Raw genomic sequence first — 16,287 nt, 5'->3', positions numbered from 1 at the left:
ATTCTATGGGTCGCCACGATTATGAAAATACTTCATTTATATATATTTTTTATTTTTTACCATTTTTACTGAATAAAAAGTAATTTGGCAAAATTGTTGTTAATTTTAGCATCACCGTCTTTCATATGTATAACTTTTTTATTTTTCACCTCACAAATCTGTTTAAGGGCTTATTTTTTGCAAGAATGATAGCTCTTTTTAGTGGTCTTATTTTAGATTGCGTAACTTTTTAAAATCACTTTTTTTAGAGCATTTTTAAAGGGCATTAATAAAAAATCATCTTTTTCAGAGAGAGTTTTTTTAGGTTGTTTTTTACGGGGTTCACTTTGCGGATCTAATAACAATTTTGTTTTATTATACAGATTGTTACGGACGCAGGGATACCAAATATGTGGGGGTTTTGTGTATTTTATTCAATTGTACTGAATAAAAACTAATTTGGAGAAAATCTTATTCATTTTAGCATCACCATCTTTTCATATGCATAACTTTTTTATTTTTTGGCTGACAAATCTGGTTAGGGGCTTATTTTTTGCGAGAACAGTTGTTCTTTTTAGTGGGCTTATTTTAGAGTGCATAAAATTTTTAAAATCACTTTTTAGAGCATTTTTTATAGGGTATTAATTAAAAATTATCTTTTTTCGGAACGTTTTTTGCGTTTTTTTCCTCCGGCGTTTACCGTGCGGGTCCAGTAACAATTCTGTTTTATTATGCAGATTGTTACGGACGCGGCAATACCAAATATGCAGGTTTTTTTTGTGTTTTTATGTTTTTTATACTTTATTAAGTTTTTTATGGGAAAGTGACATTTTAGGGGCTTATATTTTATGTATTTATTTTTTATTTATTATAATGTGTAGTGTTAACTGTTTTTGCATTTTATTTTACTTCTACATACTTGAACTTAAACCAGTGATGCTCTGATCACTGGTTTAAGTTCAATACACTGCTCTACAATACTATTTTATTGTAGAGCAGTGTAAACTGTCTGAGCAAGCTTGCGCATGCTCAGACAGTTTACAGCCAGACCCGGAAGGGGTCTGGCTGCCATGGAGACCGGGCAGCTCCGGGGCACATGCCAGTCCTCGGAGCTGCCCGGAAGAGGATCGGATCCCCCGGTAAGCGGCACGGGGGATCCGATCCACAGCAGGAACACCCTTACACGGTAACCGGCACGGGGGATCCGATCCACAGCAGGAACACCCTTACACACCCTTACAGCTAGACGTTATACTACGTCCCGGTGCGCTAAGCATCTAGCCCCGGGGACGTAGTATAACGTCGTGGTGCGCCTAGGGGTTAAGCCAAAAACAAACAGGAGTTGATCTAAAACAGAGATGACCAGTAAATGGGATATTTGCATCTCCTGTGTGTTCTGTATACACTCCAGCTTTTGGCTATCAATCCTGAAGCTTTTCATTACTTCTGACAGATGAAATGAAGGGGAAAACCAAACATAGTGGCAATGTCATAGAGTGGTGGAGGGATAAAACAGCATTTTTGAAATCCCTGGGTATTCCAGGGAGACAGCGGTCAGTTGGCAGCAGCATGAGTAGGCCGCAGCATGGTACAAAGACAAATTATGGAGGTGGCAGCAACAGCAGCAGCAGTAGGAGGTCAGAAAGTGGCACAATGACAGAGTGTGGAGGTAGGTGACAAATCCAGTCCCTGGTAAAGATGGTGGGAGGCAGATGGAGTAACTGACAGTAGATGTGTGGCATCAGGCGGGTGGCAGCATCAGAATAGTGGCCGAGGCATAATCCAGACATTGGTGTGTTGAAATCCTGGCCGATCAATGCCTGATTCATCTTGACATTGCGAGTGGACAAGCGGGTTCTCCTTGGGGTAATGATGGCCCCTGCTGCAGTGAACACCTGCTCTGATGCCACACTACTGGCCAAGCAGGTCAGCTTCTTTACTGCAAACTCCGCAAGTTGCAGCCACACATCAAGTTTGGCTGCCCAGTAGTTCATGGGATCCCCTACCTGGGGTAGTAGAGTGCTGTCCAAGTAGGCCATTACCTACTGGTGCAAGGTCCTTCCCATGTCCTACTGCTGGTGGTGGTTACTCTCCTAACAAGGTGGGTGAAGGAAGCTGCTCATTAAGGACTCCAGACTTAAGCTGCTGTTTATGGAGCTGCTCCTACCTCCCCCACCTCCCCACAGCAGCCGTGGCAATAGTATGTGAGCAATGACTACCAGGAATCCCCTGACAGAGGATGGACAATGGTGCACATAGGCAGCGGCCAACTGTCTGCACAGTATTTCTCTATAGTACGCTAGTTGTTCCTCCTTCTCGGTAGCTGGAAAAAAGGCACCCATTTTGTATCGGCTGGGAGGGTCCAAGAGGGTGGATTGACAAAAGTCATCCCTATGTCGGATGTTGACTATTCAGCTGTCACTAGTTAGGCAAGGCAGCATGTTGCAGGCCATCTGCGCAAGTGACTCTGAGGGACTCCCGGCCTCCATCTCCACTGTATACTGCCATGTTGCTTCTTGGTCATCTGTCTCATCTTCTAGCTCCTTCGGATGCTCCTGCTCCTCCTCTCCTGTCCCCTGAGTAGAAAAACCACTAATTTCACCAGACTCTGCTTGTGCTCCAATGTCCTCCTCCTCCTCCAGTTCAGCCCCTACCGGACTCATGTGGCCATGAGATGTAGTCTCCACTTATCCGGTGGCTTGACCAGACAGATTTAGCAGCATCTGTTGCAGGACATGAAGCACGGGAATGACATTATTCATCCTGTAGTCCTGGCAACTGACAAATAACGTGGCCTCTTCAAAGGGCCTAAGCAAACGGCAGGTGTCATACATGAGCTGCTAGTAGCTAACATCAAAGTTACACAGGGGAGTACTCTTGTCCGCTTGCTTCATCAAAAAATCATGAATGGCTTTTCTCTGTTCATACAGGTGGTCTAACATATGGAGGCTGGAATTCCAACGGGTGGAAACATCACATATCAGCCCGTGTTGGGGGAGGCCTTTCTGCTGCTGCAACTCGAAGAGGGTGGGCTTGGCTTTGTAAGAATGGATGAAGTGCATGCAAAGTTTCCTGGCCATTTTTAGAGTGTCTTGCAGATGGGTGGAAGACTTCAGGAACCTTTTGACAACCAGATTGAACACATGCGCCATGCAGGGCACATGGACCATCGGTCTCAGTATGCACAGCCTGACTACTTGCAAGTGCAACATAACCTCCCGTGCCATTCTCCACATGTCTACTTTCCCACCTACTACACAAAGCAGCAGATGTCTGCCCTACCTCTTCACTGCCAAGCAGCTACTGACTCTCCTCAAAAAGTTCGTCCTTGCTGTATAGTAGCGCTGATCCCAGAACACCTGGTAGCTCACTGGTTTAGGGAAATGAACAGGGCAGAGGCTGGTTGAGCACAGGTGAGGGCCGCTCACCTGCTCCTGGGCCATGCCAACTAAGGGTTGTATCTGACGTATCCACGGACTCACAGAGTTACCCCTGCTACGATGTCCCCTTACTGTGCTGCGAACTGTGCCTGCTCCACCTGCCACCTCTCTGTCTGACATATTGCTTAATCAACTATGTTGATTTCACATGGATTTCTTGATATCTACTTTAGCAACAAAAAATAATTGAAATTTGGGGAATACAGAACCGCAAAAACTGACACCCTGGACTTTGAGCAAAAATCACTCCAGCAACTATGTGGATTTGACACAGATTTCTTGATATCAACTTTACCAACGTAAATGAATTGTAATTTGGGGGATACAGATCCCCCAAAAGGGACACCCTGAGCTTTGAGTAAAAAGCACTCCATCAGCTAAGCAGCTAAACACTAGAGACACCACATGCAATGTGAAGTAATGGGATTACAAATGGCAGTCTGTTTTTATAGTGCTGTGACATCACATAAGCCTGCCGGTTGCTGATTGGCTTACATGTGATCGAGGGTGTTCCTTTCTTCTACCCAGAGTTCTCTACCCCCTGTAACAAGTTGTGCTAATAAAGGGGAAAAAATTGCTCCCACAAATGACCGTAAACTCCGCATTCCTGTTGATACGCCAAATTCCGATCGCGTGCAAGACTTCGAAATCCCTGTCCCGGCGAAAAAAATCCTTGAAAAGTCGGAAAACCCAGTGGAAATGCCCTTAGTAAATAAGCCCCTATGATCTATCTGCTCAGCTCTCTATACTACTACATTTTCAGAATGACATGTTAAGGCCTGTCCAATTGGTCAATATCATAGACTATATCTGCTGAACATTGCTGTCATACTAAAATATCAGTGTGATATACCACAGCCCTAATATAATTTTAGACAAGTATGTAACATTTCCAGTGCCTGCTTTATGAAGGTTCTCTCACTTGTATTTTCATATTTGAAGGTTAATGGTGGCAGCTCCTGTTAATCATTGTTTCCTTGCGGTCTGTCTATCATGTTCTGCCTCTACTATGCAGTCTATAATTTTTATGTCACATTGATGGGTTTTAAATGCTGTGTATGGAAGCCTATGGCTGAAATGATCGTTGCTGAAAAATACAAAGAGAAACAATGGAGAATTTGGGCTGTAGCTAAGCATTCAACAGATATCACAATGGTTGATTACTTGTCAAGTTTATTGCCTTTTATTAGACACTAAATGCACAAAAGGGTGGAGAGCAGACAGCTAAAAATCGTAGACGGAGAGTAATGGATTCAGAAAGTCTTTACAACGTTGAATACTATATAACCACTCCGATTGAAGCAATAAGAAACTGTAAAGCCACAAATAAAATATGAACGACTGTGGTCTTCCATGTCGAAACCAAGGGGAGACGGCTTTATGGTGGTGACTTATACACTTGTTCTAACTTGCAGAAAACAGCAGTGCACTCTGCAGATGGTAATAACTAAAAGAAATAGGTTTGAAAATGTTTTTTTTCCTCGCCCAAGTTATTTCCAGGTTTTGTCATCTCAGCAAGAATTTCGTAACAAAGAACACCTTCAGTCACCACAAATAATAGGCTTGTGGAGGACTTGGTAATAACTGGGCTTAATCACAACCTGTGCTTCCTGTAAAGAAAATTACTATCATAAAAACATTTTTAATTATCGTTCTTGCCTGTATAGTGTTCATTATATACTCCTTCTCTACTTAAAAAGTCTCAGCTCGAGACGTGCGGTATTCTAAACTCTGGTCAATTCATAATATTGAGATATATATATATATATATATATATATATATATTTTATTAGTAGCAGTGTACCTACCATAGGACCTATTTTAAATTATGAACAAGATGGGGGACATGTATTATCGTATCTGCGCCTAAAAAATGCCAGGATCTTTAATTTTTTTTGGTTGCAGATCATTTAAAATGAGTTTGTACCAGAAAGAACAGGTGTTTCCTACTATCCCAAATCCTCCATCTTTTTTTTGCCGCAAGTGGGTGTGGCCTAACTTTTCCACATTTTCCGTTACATTTATGTGTATTTTGTCTGCATTTTTAGGCACAATTTTTGGGGCACAATAAACCATGAAAAATTTGGTCAGAGAGCAAAATTAAGGCGCAGTCCATGTAAGATTTTGGCGCACATCTCGTTGATGTTGGCATTTTTATGGTGCACGACTGATTATTACCGTCTACCCATTATTTATTTACAGCCGTGCACCACTTTAAAGCATCGGGCTGTGCTTTCCAAAGACTGCTCTCCGATTCCAACAGTCGTGCTTGCGCCAGAATTAGTGAATCCCCCTGATGTGTTTTATAAAACATAGGGGCATTTACTAAGAACAGTGAAAACTGATGTATGGCCAGTAAATGTGCCCCATATTACAAGCCTTGATAACGTTGCAATTCATATTACAAGGAATTGCAACTCTCCATGTCCCCCTTACGCCACATCCATGTCCAATGGGCAGGGAAGGGCATGGAGTGTGCTGTGCCATAAAATGTATTGAATTACTTTTTAAAATGCATTTCAGATGCATCTGGAGAATTTTCTCTCTGAATGCAGATGTGTTTAGACCCAAATGTATGGATTTGGTAAGTAGTAACATGTTTATGAACATGGCCCCTCTCATCTGCCCCTCATAATGTGGCCTCCCATCTTTCTTAAATTATGACCCTTTCCTCTTCCCCTTATTTTTTAGCCCCTCTCATTTCCCCTTATATTATGGCCCCTCGTGCCCCCTCATAACGTGGCCCCTTCTCATTCTCCCGTATATTGCGGCCACCTCTCATATTGTAGCCCCTCTCATGCTCTATTATGACTCATTTGGTGGTCCCCTCTAATCCCCCTTATTTTGTGGCCTCTCATCTTCCCTCAATTTGTGACCCTTTCCTCTCCCCCTCATATTGTAGCCCCTATCATTTCCCCTTACATTTTGACCCCTCATCTGTCCTATATAATGTAGCCCCCTCTCATCCTCCCTCATATTGTTGCCCTCTTTCATTCCCTTCTCATATTGTGGCTGCTCTCATCTTCTCCTCATTTTGTGACCCTCTTTCATATTATGGCCTCCTTTCATTACTCTTCATGTTGTGGCTCCTTCTCATCCGCTCCTCATATTGTGATTCCCTCTCATATTCTGCCCCCTTCCCCATTCAAATAAAAATAAACACCATATACTCACCTGTCCCTGTTCCCCAGGAGCTTTCCTCTTCTCCCTCTGCTGCATTTTTGTGCTGTGATGTTGGCAGACATGATGATTTCATCACATGGTAGCTGCTGGCCACACACCTGCACAGAGGAACAGTGATAATGCAGAGAGCTAGTAGCACCATCATGTTATTCAAATCTGTGTCCGGAGAACACAAGTAGAGTTGAAGTGGCAGCAGGGGTTTTTCTTAAAGTAATCGGGCCTATTGGTGCTTTCACTGGTACAGTCTGACCCTGTTAACATTCCCACCACAGTCACAATATAGTAACGGTGCCCCCACACAGAAACCAATATAGTAACAGTGCACACCCACAGTAGATAATCTAGTTACGCTGCCTCACAGAGAAGGCCCACAGTAGCCAATAGTCACAAAGTCTGTCTATAGTATTCAGAACCCACAGAACCTCCCCCAGTAATCACAGAGGGTACCCTTAGTAGCCCTCTGCGTTGTCTCTCTTCTCTTGATGCCTTACCAATAAGTGTATCAGCAATTAAGTACAATTAAGTCTAAGGCTACATTCACACGAACGTATGGAGGACGTATATACGGCCGACGTATATACGGCCGATATACGTCCTCCATACACTCCTATGGGCGCACGGCACCCTACGGGAGCGGTACGGTGCAGCACACGTGCGGCACCGTACCGTTCCGTACCCGGGAAAAAGATAGGACCTGTCCTATCTTTTCCCGTAATACGGGGCCGTGCGCCATAGGTTGCTATGGAGAGGGGCGGGGGTGAGCTGCGCTCACCTCCTCCTCCTCTCCCCGTACACTGCCGTTGCCCGCTACGGTACGGTATGGGCGGGCAACGGCAGTGTGAATATAATTCTGCATTGGCTGGATCCAAAATCTAAAATGTCACAGTCTGCAATAGCTAGTTTCAAAATTGAAATCCGTAGCTGGATTCAAAACACAGTGAGAGGAAGGTATGGTATGTATGTATGGTTTTGCCATTGCTTCTTTTCTTCTTTTAACACCATAAGAATAAGTAGGTCTCAACTCCCAGAGTTGAAGTGAGAAGAACGTTGCGTGGTTTTACAATTGCCTCTTTAATCTGCTAAAAGAAGTACTAGATCTAGATAGCTAGAGAGCCTTTAACCTCAATGACATTAACAGAATGCTGTTTTTTTATTATCATTTCTTTGTTTAATTTTTATTTTATTACCTATTGAGTAGGTATTTTAAAACCTATTTATTTGAATATAAGCCTAGGGTGGGAAAGGCATTGGTCATAGCCTCCCTATTATATAGCTAAACAGCCCCTGTAGTATATAGCTAGACAGCGCCCTGTAGTATATAGCTAGACAGCCCCCTGTATTACATAGCCAGACAGCCCCCAGTTGTATATAGCCTGCCTGCTGTGATGTCAGCAGCACCTGACATCACAGTTGTGCTCCGGCTGGGCCTGGAGCTGATGCCCATTGAAAGAAGAGGAGCTGCTGGGGCAACAGAATGGTGAGTACTCAGTTTATTTTTTTATATACCCGAGTATAAGCCGAGTGGGGAATTTCCACCACAAAAATTGTGCTGAAAAACTCAGCTTATACAACAGTGTATACGGTGTACTTTCGGATGCCCGTTTTTGTCAGTACAACTTGCCCTGTTATCAGAATGGACAAAATACAAAACTATATATAAATATATATTTGGCATATATGACAAAATGCACCAAATCTTTGCTTGGTCGCCATGTGAGTCCATAGCTAAACGGAGAAGAGGAGGTTGGGTGCGTGTTGTTGGGAGGGGTTACTAGCACAGGCAATCTCATAAAATGAGCATGCGGTGATATCATAAGCACATCATTACATGCTTTAGGTCATCTAATTACATACCAGGAATGGTATGTAGCATAGCTATTTGTGTTTAAATATAGTAGAAATATGCATATATGAAAGTTTGAATGCACAAATAAAGACAGAGCTCAGGACCCCATCAGTTCTAATGAAAGGCATTAGATCCTGATCACACAGCACAGTGTATATACACTGTATATATGTGCTGCACCGTACCAATCCCGTAGGGCGTCATGAACCCATTGCCGTGTATAGGGGGCGTATAATTGCCGTCCTTGTATATGTTCCCCATACGTTCGTGTGAATATAGCCTAAGATTGGAGAGTCTATCAGTTGGTCTAGTATGCTACACCCAATGAATTTTCTGTTATACAGACTAAATTTTCTGGAGCAGCTCTAGGTCATTCTCCTTTCCACCAGGCTACACATCTGCCTAAAAATGGTTTAAACCCTTCAATAGATGTGGCGCACAGCATTTAAGGTGAAAATTACTCCAGTATTCTCAAGTAGAGAAACTGATATTTATCCACAATGGGTCTCTAAATTAGTGAATGTTGATTATTTAATTCTTGATCAGATTGAATTTCAAATCACAACCTTAAAGTTCTGCAAGCAATAGTATTACAGTGAGCTTTACCTCTGACCTATAGACTCACCTGCTGTCAATGGAAGGATATTATCTAACTAAGACTTTCAATAGAGTTATGCTACTACACAAGCTTAATGAACTGGTATGTAGTAATGTATCTTAAAAGATAACTATCATCTAATCAATATATTTAAATGTAATTAAATTAATAAAATTGTGTTAATTATAAAGTGTGTAACAACTAGAGCTCAAACCGCAAAATATCCTTAAACCCTAAAGGGCAACTGTAGTGTCGTATTATGTGCAGATTTGCATCAGAAACACGGGTGCCCCTGTAACCCATATCATGGCTCGCAGGCGTACCCATGTATCTCCATGTGCCCCAGCATGTAACTCACCTCCGGCTCTGCAAAATTTAAAGGGCCAGCGCACTGCTAATTGGCGCCTACAGCTGCCTACCTAGTTCAATACCAGCCTCTTCCTGTGTTCTCTGCTGGATTTTTGTACTTCCATGCCTAAGAGAAAGCTGTATTCCAAGCCCTCTGCGATATCCCGCTTTCCCATCTTGACCTTGATTCTGTTCCTGACTTCGTTCCCGTGCTGCCTGTCCTGACCTACCGCTACATCCCTAACTCTGATCCTGTACTGCGTCCTGCATCCTTGTCCGCAGTGGTACAGAGGATCCGCTACCACCGATCCTGACAGCTGCGTGATTACCATTGGGGTAAATCCTGTAACCATTCCACTTCTGTGTCAAGATACCCCAAAAGTTTCTTCTTTTTGATGGCAGAGTATCATTTTGGTATTGTGTATTGGGATACTAAACTAAATATCAGTATCAAACTCCCAATTTTGGTGTCTATGCCATGCCATAAAAAGAGTTCATAAATTACAGAAGATATTTTATAATTAAATGTTTTATAATAAATTTCCAAAAAATGAAAAAAATTAAAAATCAATCTTAAAAAGGTATCTATAAAAAATAAAACTTGTCCCACAGTAAAGGCCTTTAAAAGCAAATCTTAATAAAAAAAATCTTTCTGAATATGCCAACATATTTTTGAAGATTTCACTCTAGTATTTTGTCATCTTTAGATATTTCCACCATATATGATACCTGCTAGCATAAGAACAATGCTCCCATTCAAAATCAATTTCATACAACATGAGCTGATGTTTTCATTTATATTACATTGGGAGCTATAAGACCATTTCATAATTTTCATAAATTTTATTCCAATATTTATGGACGAAAAAATGGTGAAAAAGTGGTGAATCTGACACTTGGGTGCCATTTTCCATTACAGTGTTCATGTAACATATTTTGATAGAGCGAGCATTTTGGGACATCGAGATTCCTAATATGTTTGTAAATATTTTTATATGTGTTCTAGGGAAAGCGGGGATTTAAACTTTTACAATATATATATATATATATATATATATATATATATATATATATATATATCTTTTAATTTATATTTTCTATTATTTCAACCTTGGGGGTCTGATTGCTCACACAATATACTGCAATGCCACTTTATTTCAGTATATTGTAATTTTACTGTCATAGGCAGGCTATTAGAGATCAGTATACATAACAGGCCTATAAGTCTCTATGAGACTGTAGCCTGTTATGGCTACTGATCAGCAATGTCTGATGACATCACAGGGGATGCTCATCACAAATTCAAGATGGTGGATAGGTGCTGATAGGTGCCATGGTCGAATCCAGCCAGCACCAACCATGGAAGTTATTGGCAGCAGATTAGCTGTGTATGGAGTTAGTTCTCTCCATACATCCCCCACAGCACTACAACTTTATAGTATGTTGTGGTGTGCAAATGGAAGCACGGAGCATACAATCAGAAATCTAATATGATCTTTAAAAAGAATATTTGAGAAGCCATGTATCGAGCGCTCAGCTATGAGTTGGGTGTGACATCACATAATGAACTCCCCAGGCTCCCATGGTAAACAAGAAGCCGCGCTGCTCTGAGCATGTGATACAGCTGTTAATCTCATCTACAAGCGGAGCTCCTACAATCCTCTACAATCTCTTCACTTGTAAACAAAACGTATCCCAAACTAAAATGCAGGGAGTATAAATGCCCAGAGATTTAAACCATGATTTAACCCCTTCCCGACATGTGACGTGATAGTACGTCACATGTCGGGTCACGGTACATGGAGAGGGCTCGCGGGCACTGGCACTGGCACCACCATCTTTCCGTGGATCGTCGGTCCCGTGACGTCATCGTGGAGCGGCGATCCGTCGCCATGGTAGCTTCGGGTCTCACGAAGCTTCGGGTCTACTTCGGGTTAACCCATTCATTACAATGTGCTGTCAGCACACTGTAATGTATGAGTAGTAAAATCCACATATACTGCCATACTGTAGTATGGCAGTATATGATAGGATCGATCAGACAACCTAGGGTTAAAGTACCCTAGGGAGTCTGAAAAATAGTAAAAATAAAAAAAAAGTTAAAATAAAAAAATTAGAATAAAAAAACCTAAAAATTCAAATCACCCCCCTTTCCCTAGGACTGATATAAATATAAATAAACAGTAAAAATCATAAACATATTAGGTATCACCGCGTCCAAAAATGCCCGATCTATCAAAATATGATAACGGTTTTTTACTGCGATTAACCCCGTAACGGAAAATCGCGCCCAAAGTCGAAAATGGCACTTTTTTGCCATTTAAAAAAAAATTACAAATTCTATAAAAAGTGATCACAAAGTATTACAGTCCTAAAAATGATAACTATGTAAACGTCATCAAAATCTACAAAAAACTGCACCACCCACAGCTCCATACACTAAAGTATGAAAAAGTTATTAGCGCCAGAAGATGGCAAAATCCCCCCAAAAAATTTTGTACAGCAGGTTTTAATTTTTTTAAATGTATGAAAGCATTATAAAACCTATACAAATTTGGTATCCCCTTAATCGTACCGACCCAAAGAATAAATTAGACATGTCATTTGGGGTGCACAGTTAAATCCGTAAAATCCAAGCCCACAAGAATACGGCACAAATGCGTTTTTTTTACCAATTTCACTGCATTTGGAATTTTTTTCTCGCTTCCCAGTACAAGACATGGAATATTAAATACCACCATTTTGAAGTGTAATTTGTTTCACAGAAAATAAGCCATCACACAGCTCTGTACATGGAAAAATAAAAAAGTTACAGATTTTTTAATGTGCGGAGTGAAAAATGAAAACGCAAAATCGTAAAAGGGCTACGGCGGGAAGGAGAAAAACTGGTGAGTAGTAGTAGTACATACACTATTGCTAAAAAGCTTGGGATCAGCTAGACAATTTTATTTTTCAAATGAGTTTCAAAATGATTAGAAAATATAGTCCAGACATTGACAAGGTTTGAATTTTTTTTTTTGCATTTGAAATAATAATTTTCTCCTTCAAACTTTTCTTTGCAAAGAATGCTCCCTTTGCTGTAACAACAGAATTGCAGACCTTTCGCATTCTAGCTGTTAAATTGCTGAAGTAATCTGGAGAAATTTCAGCCCATGCTTCCAGAAACGTTTCCCACAAGTTGGATTGGCTTGATGGGCACTTTTTGCGAACCATGTGGTCAAGCTGCTCCCACAACAGCTCAATGAGGTTGAGATCTGGTGACTGGGCTGGCCATTCCATTACAGATAGAATATCAGATGCCGGATTCTTCCCTAAATAGTTCATGCATAATTTGTAGGTGTGCTTTGGGTCATTGTCCTGTTGTAGGATGAAATTGTCTCCAATCTAGAGCTGTCCACAGAGTGTGTTGTTGCAAAATTGAATGATAGACTTCCTTATTCAAAATCCCTTTGACCTTGTACAAATCTCTCACTTTGCCAGCACCAAAGCAACTCCAGACAATAACATTACCTCCACTGTGCTTGACAGATGGTGTCAGTAACTCTTCCAGCATCTTTTCAGTTGTTCTGCATCTCACAAATGTTCTTCGGTGTGATCCAAACACCTCAAAACTTACATTTGTCTGTCAAAAACAACACTTTTTTTCCAATCTTCCTCTGTCCAATGTCTCTGTTCTTATGCCCATATTAATCTTTTCCTTTTATTAACCAGTCTCAAAGATGGCTTTTTCTTTGCCACTCTGCCCTGGAGTCACCTCTTCACTATAGAGGTTGACACTGGTGTTTGGTAGGTACTATTTAATGAAGCTGCCAGTTGAGTACCAGTGAGGTGTCAATTTCTCAAACTAGAGACTCTAATGTACTTGTCTTGTTGCTTAGTTGTGCAGTGGGGCCTCCCACTTCTCTTCCTACGGTTTGTGTATTTATGATTCATGTAATGCTGGCTTCATTGCTTTTTTAAAAAAATCTAAGACATTTCTAAGTGACTCCAAACTTTTGAGCAGTAGTGTAAGTTCATTTCTGAAACAAAGACAATTAGGATGTCTCATATCTAGGCTGAATATCCAGTGGCACAAGGGTTCAGTTTTCTGCCTATAGAAATGTGCTCCTGATAAACTGTGTATCTTTTGTAAGTGAAAAATAACAGGTAAATACAAATCAGGCACTACTCAAAATTAGATTTTAAGTTTATTCCAAAAAAATAATTAAAAATAATAAAAATATTTAAAACATTGCCACTAAACCCTACAGATATAAATAATCATATAAATTCAATTTTCTGTTGTCAATGTTGTCCTACAATTGTGCACACTGATAGTAATCATGCAACATCACACAGTAATAGTGGTTGTGCAATGTCATATACATAACATGAATAACATGAATGTGGTGCATCTGTTATATAGTTCTGCAAATACAGAATGTATCCATTTAAAGTAGAATAGAATAACATAAAAAGTTAATAAAACAAAGTAAAATAACCAGGCCAGGATGTATTTAATAATGTCTGGGCCAAGGCAAATATGTTTTATCAATAACAATCATGAAGTGGAGCTGCTGTGCTCCTTCCTTATTAGCTCTTTCTACATCTCCACAATGCATTTATTTAAAAGATAATTTGAAATCCCGTCCTGGATTGCAATTTTACAAAAACATACCGTACATACTCGAAAATGTGCTGAAACACCCTAACTTGGCTTAAAGGGCCAGGATCCTTCCTATTTAATCCTGCCTCTCCCGGCACACCCTCCCGGATCTTTGTGCCTTGTGCCTTAGACAAGCTTTGTTTGATGCCCTGCACTGTTATTGTGATTTCCCATTGTGACCCTGTTCTACGCTCCTCCACTGCCTGCCCTGACCTCTTGCTTCAACTCTGACCTTGAACCTCTGCCGCCTGTATTGACCTATTGCCTGTCCCCGACCACGAGATTGCCTGCTGACTATGTACCTAAATCTTGGCTGCCACCATGGACAAGTCATGCCTGTGGAACAACCTGGTGGTACCATGTCGCAGCGAGACCAAACCTGCTTTGCGGCTTGCTCTGCTGAAGACTGGGTGCCACTGACCCCGATCCTTGACAGCTACCAAAGCACACTGTACCTATAATGATCAGATTTCAATATTTATGTACCTATATACCACTGTCTAATACCTAACCAGGATCTAATCTACCCATATCTAGTTGTGGGACAGAGGTCTGTGTGCTGGGTAATCAGCCTGAGACCTAGTGTTCAAGAGCTTGGTCCACTATATCCGATTTCTGTGGATTTGATTTCTGTGATTTGAATTGGATATAGTGTCCTAGTTGTGGAACAGTGCCTGACTTGTATTCACCAACTATGTGATAATGTTTTCAAATCCCCGCCTCTTACTGGCTTGACCACTTGCTAATTTGCATATATTTTGAATGAGCTCACATAACCACTATAAACCTGTAAAATCTGGGTTTGTGGTTGGTTTGTCCTGCATAAATTAAAGTTCTACTGTAAAGTATAAAAACTTTTGCCTAACTCTGCACTAAGCAAAAATAAGCAATTATCTAATTTACTATAATTAGCTATCTACAGCTGTTTAGTAGCTAGCAGAGGTTTTACCTTGCACCCACCGCCAGGCTAATCTCCATCTGCTATGCTTTCAGGTTGCATGGGAAACTGTAGTGGACTGTAGGACCTGTAGTGATGTCACAAGCATGTGATGAGTCACAATGATGAGTACTGATGTCACAACCTGGAAGTGCCCACCCACATCAGGAATAGCTGAATCTAATGTCAAATATACCAGATATATCTCAGGCTAAGAAGAAGCCAGCAGCATGATACAGATATCATTGGAATTGCTTTCAAAGGCTCTCTCTAGCTGTGATATAACTATTTTTTGTCACTAACTTTACAGTTAGATTTAAATCACAAAATGTTCATAGAATGATGTAGACAATGGTGGGCAAGTTAAAGGAAACCTGCCATCAGGATGCTTATTTCAACATGCACAGATTACCAAAGGCCACTACATGAATACTCTATTGGTTCTTTTGTTAAGTTTCAGAAAAGTACAGTTTTCTTACAATCCTTTAGTGTAGCTTACCTGGCCTTCTGCTGGTGAGTCACGGGGTTGGGGAGGAACTTAAGTGATTGCTTGAGGGGAGTTATGTTTGATATCATTTGATTTTTTTTTTTTTTAACTTTTATTTATAAATTTTAAATATACATGTTAACAGTTCATCAAGAATAGCAAGCAGAATTGTAAAATAACACATTATAAGCTCACAACAAAAAGGCATGCGTTGCCTAATTATAAATCCTATTGCGATACATACTGTATTATCACATTAACATTGTATACACATATACATTTACAATTTAGTCATCCAGACCGACTTACAACTACATATTCTGCTTCCAACTTATTGCGTACCATCTGTTAAATTATTTCCTATATACTCTTTTGGTTCAATAGACAATTTAATACCCAAATATTCAATGGTGTCTCCTTTGGCCAGCACCGTCAGATTTCCCCCGTTTTCAAAAGAAAATTCATCCACTGGGAGAAGAGAGGATTTACTCCAGTTTACTTCTAGTCCAGAGTATTTCCCAAACTCTGCTATTATATCCATAATAATCGGGATAGATTCCTCTGTATGTTCTACTGTAAACAATATGTCGTCAGCATACAGTAGCATTTTATCCTCTAACCCGTTGCGACCCCATCCTAAAATGCCCCTATCGTTCCTGCACCTTATTGCTAATGGTTCCAGAAACAAAACGAATAAGATCGGGGAGATTGGACATCCCTGTCTCGTGCCTCTTAAGATGTTAAATTCTTCCGTCAATCCTTGACCTATTCTAATTTTAGCCTTTGGTTCCGAGTATAATAATCGAATATAGTTCACGAACTGT

The sequence above is a fragment of the Engystomops pustulosus genome, chromosome 1 (genome assembly GCF_040894005.1).
Source record: "Engystomops pustulosus chromosome 1, aEngPut4.maternal, whole genome shotgun sequence".
Taxonomy (NCBI): domain Eukaryota; kingdom Metazoa; phylum Chordata; class Amphibia; order Anura; family Leptodactylidae; genus Engystomops; species Engystomops pustulosus.
This window is presented reverse-complemented; position numbering follows the sequence as displayed.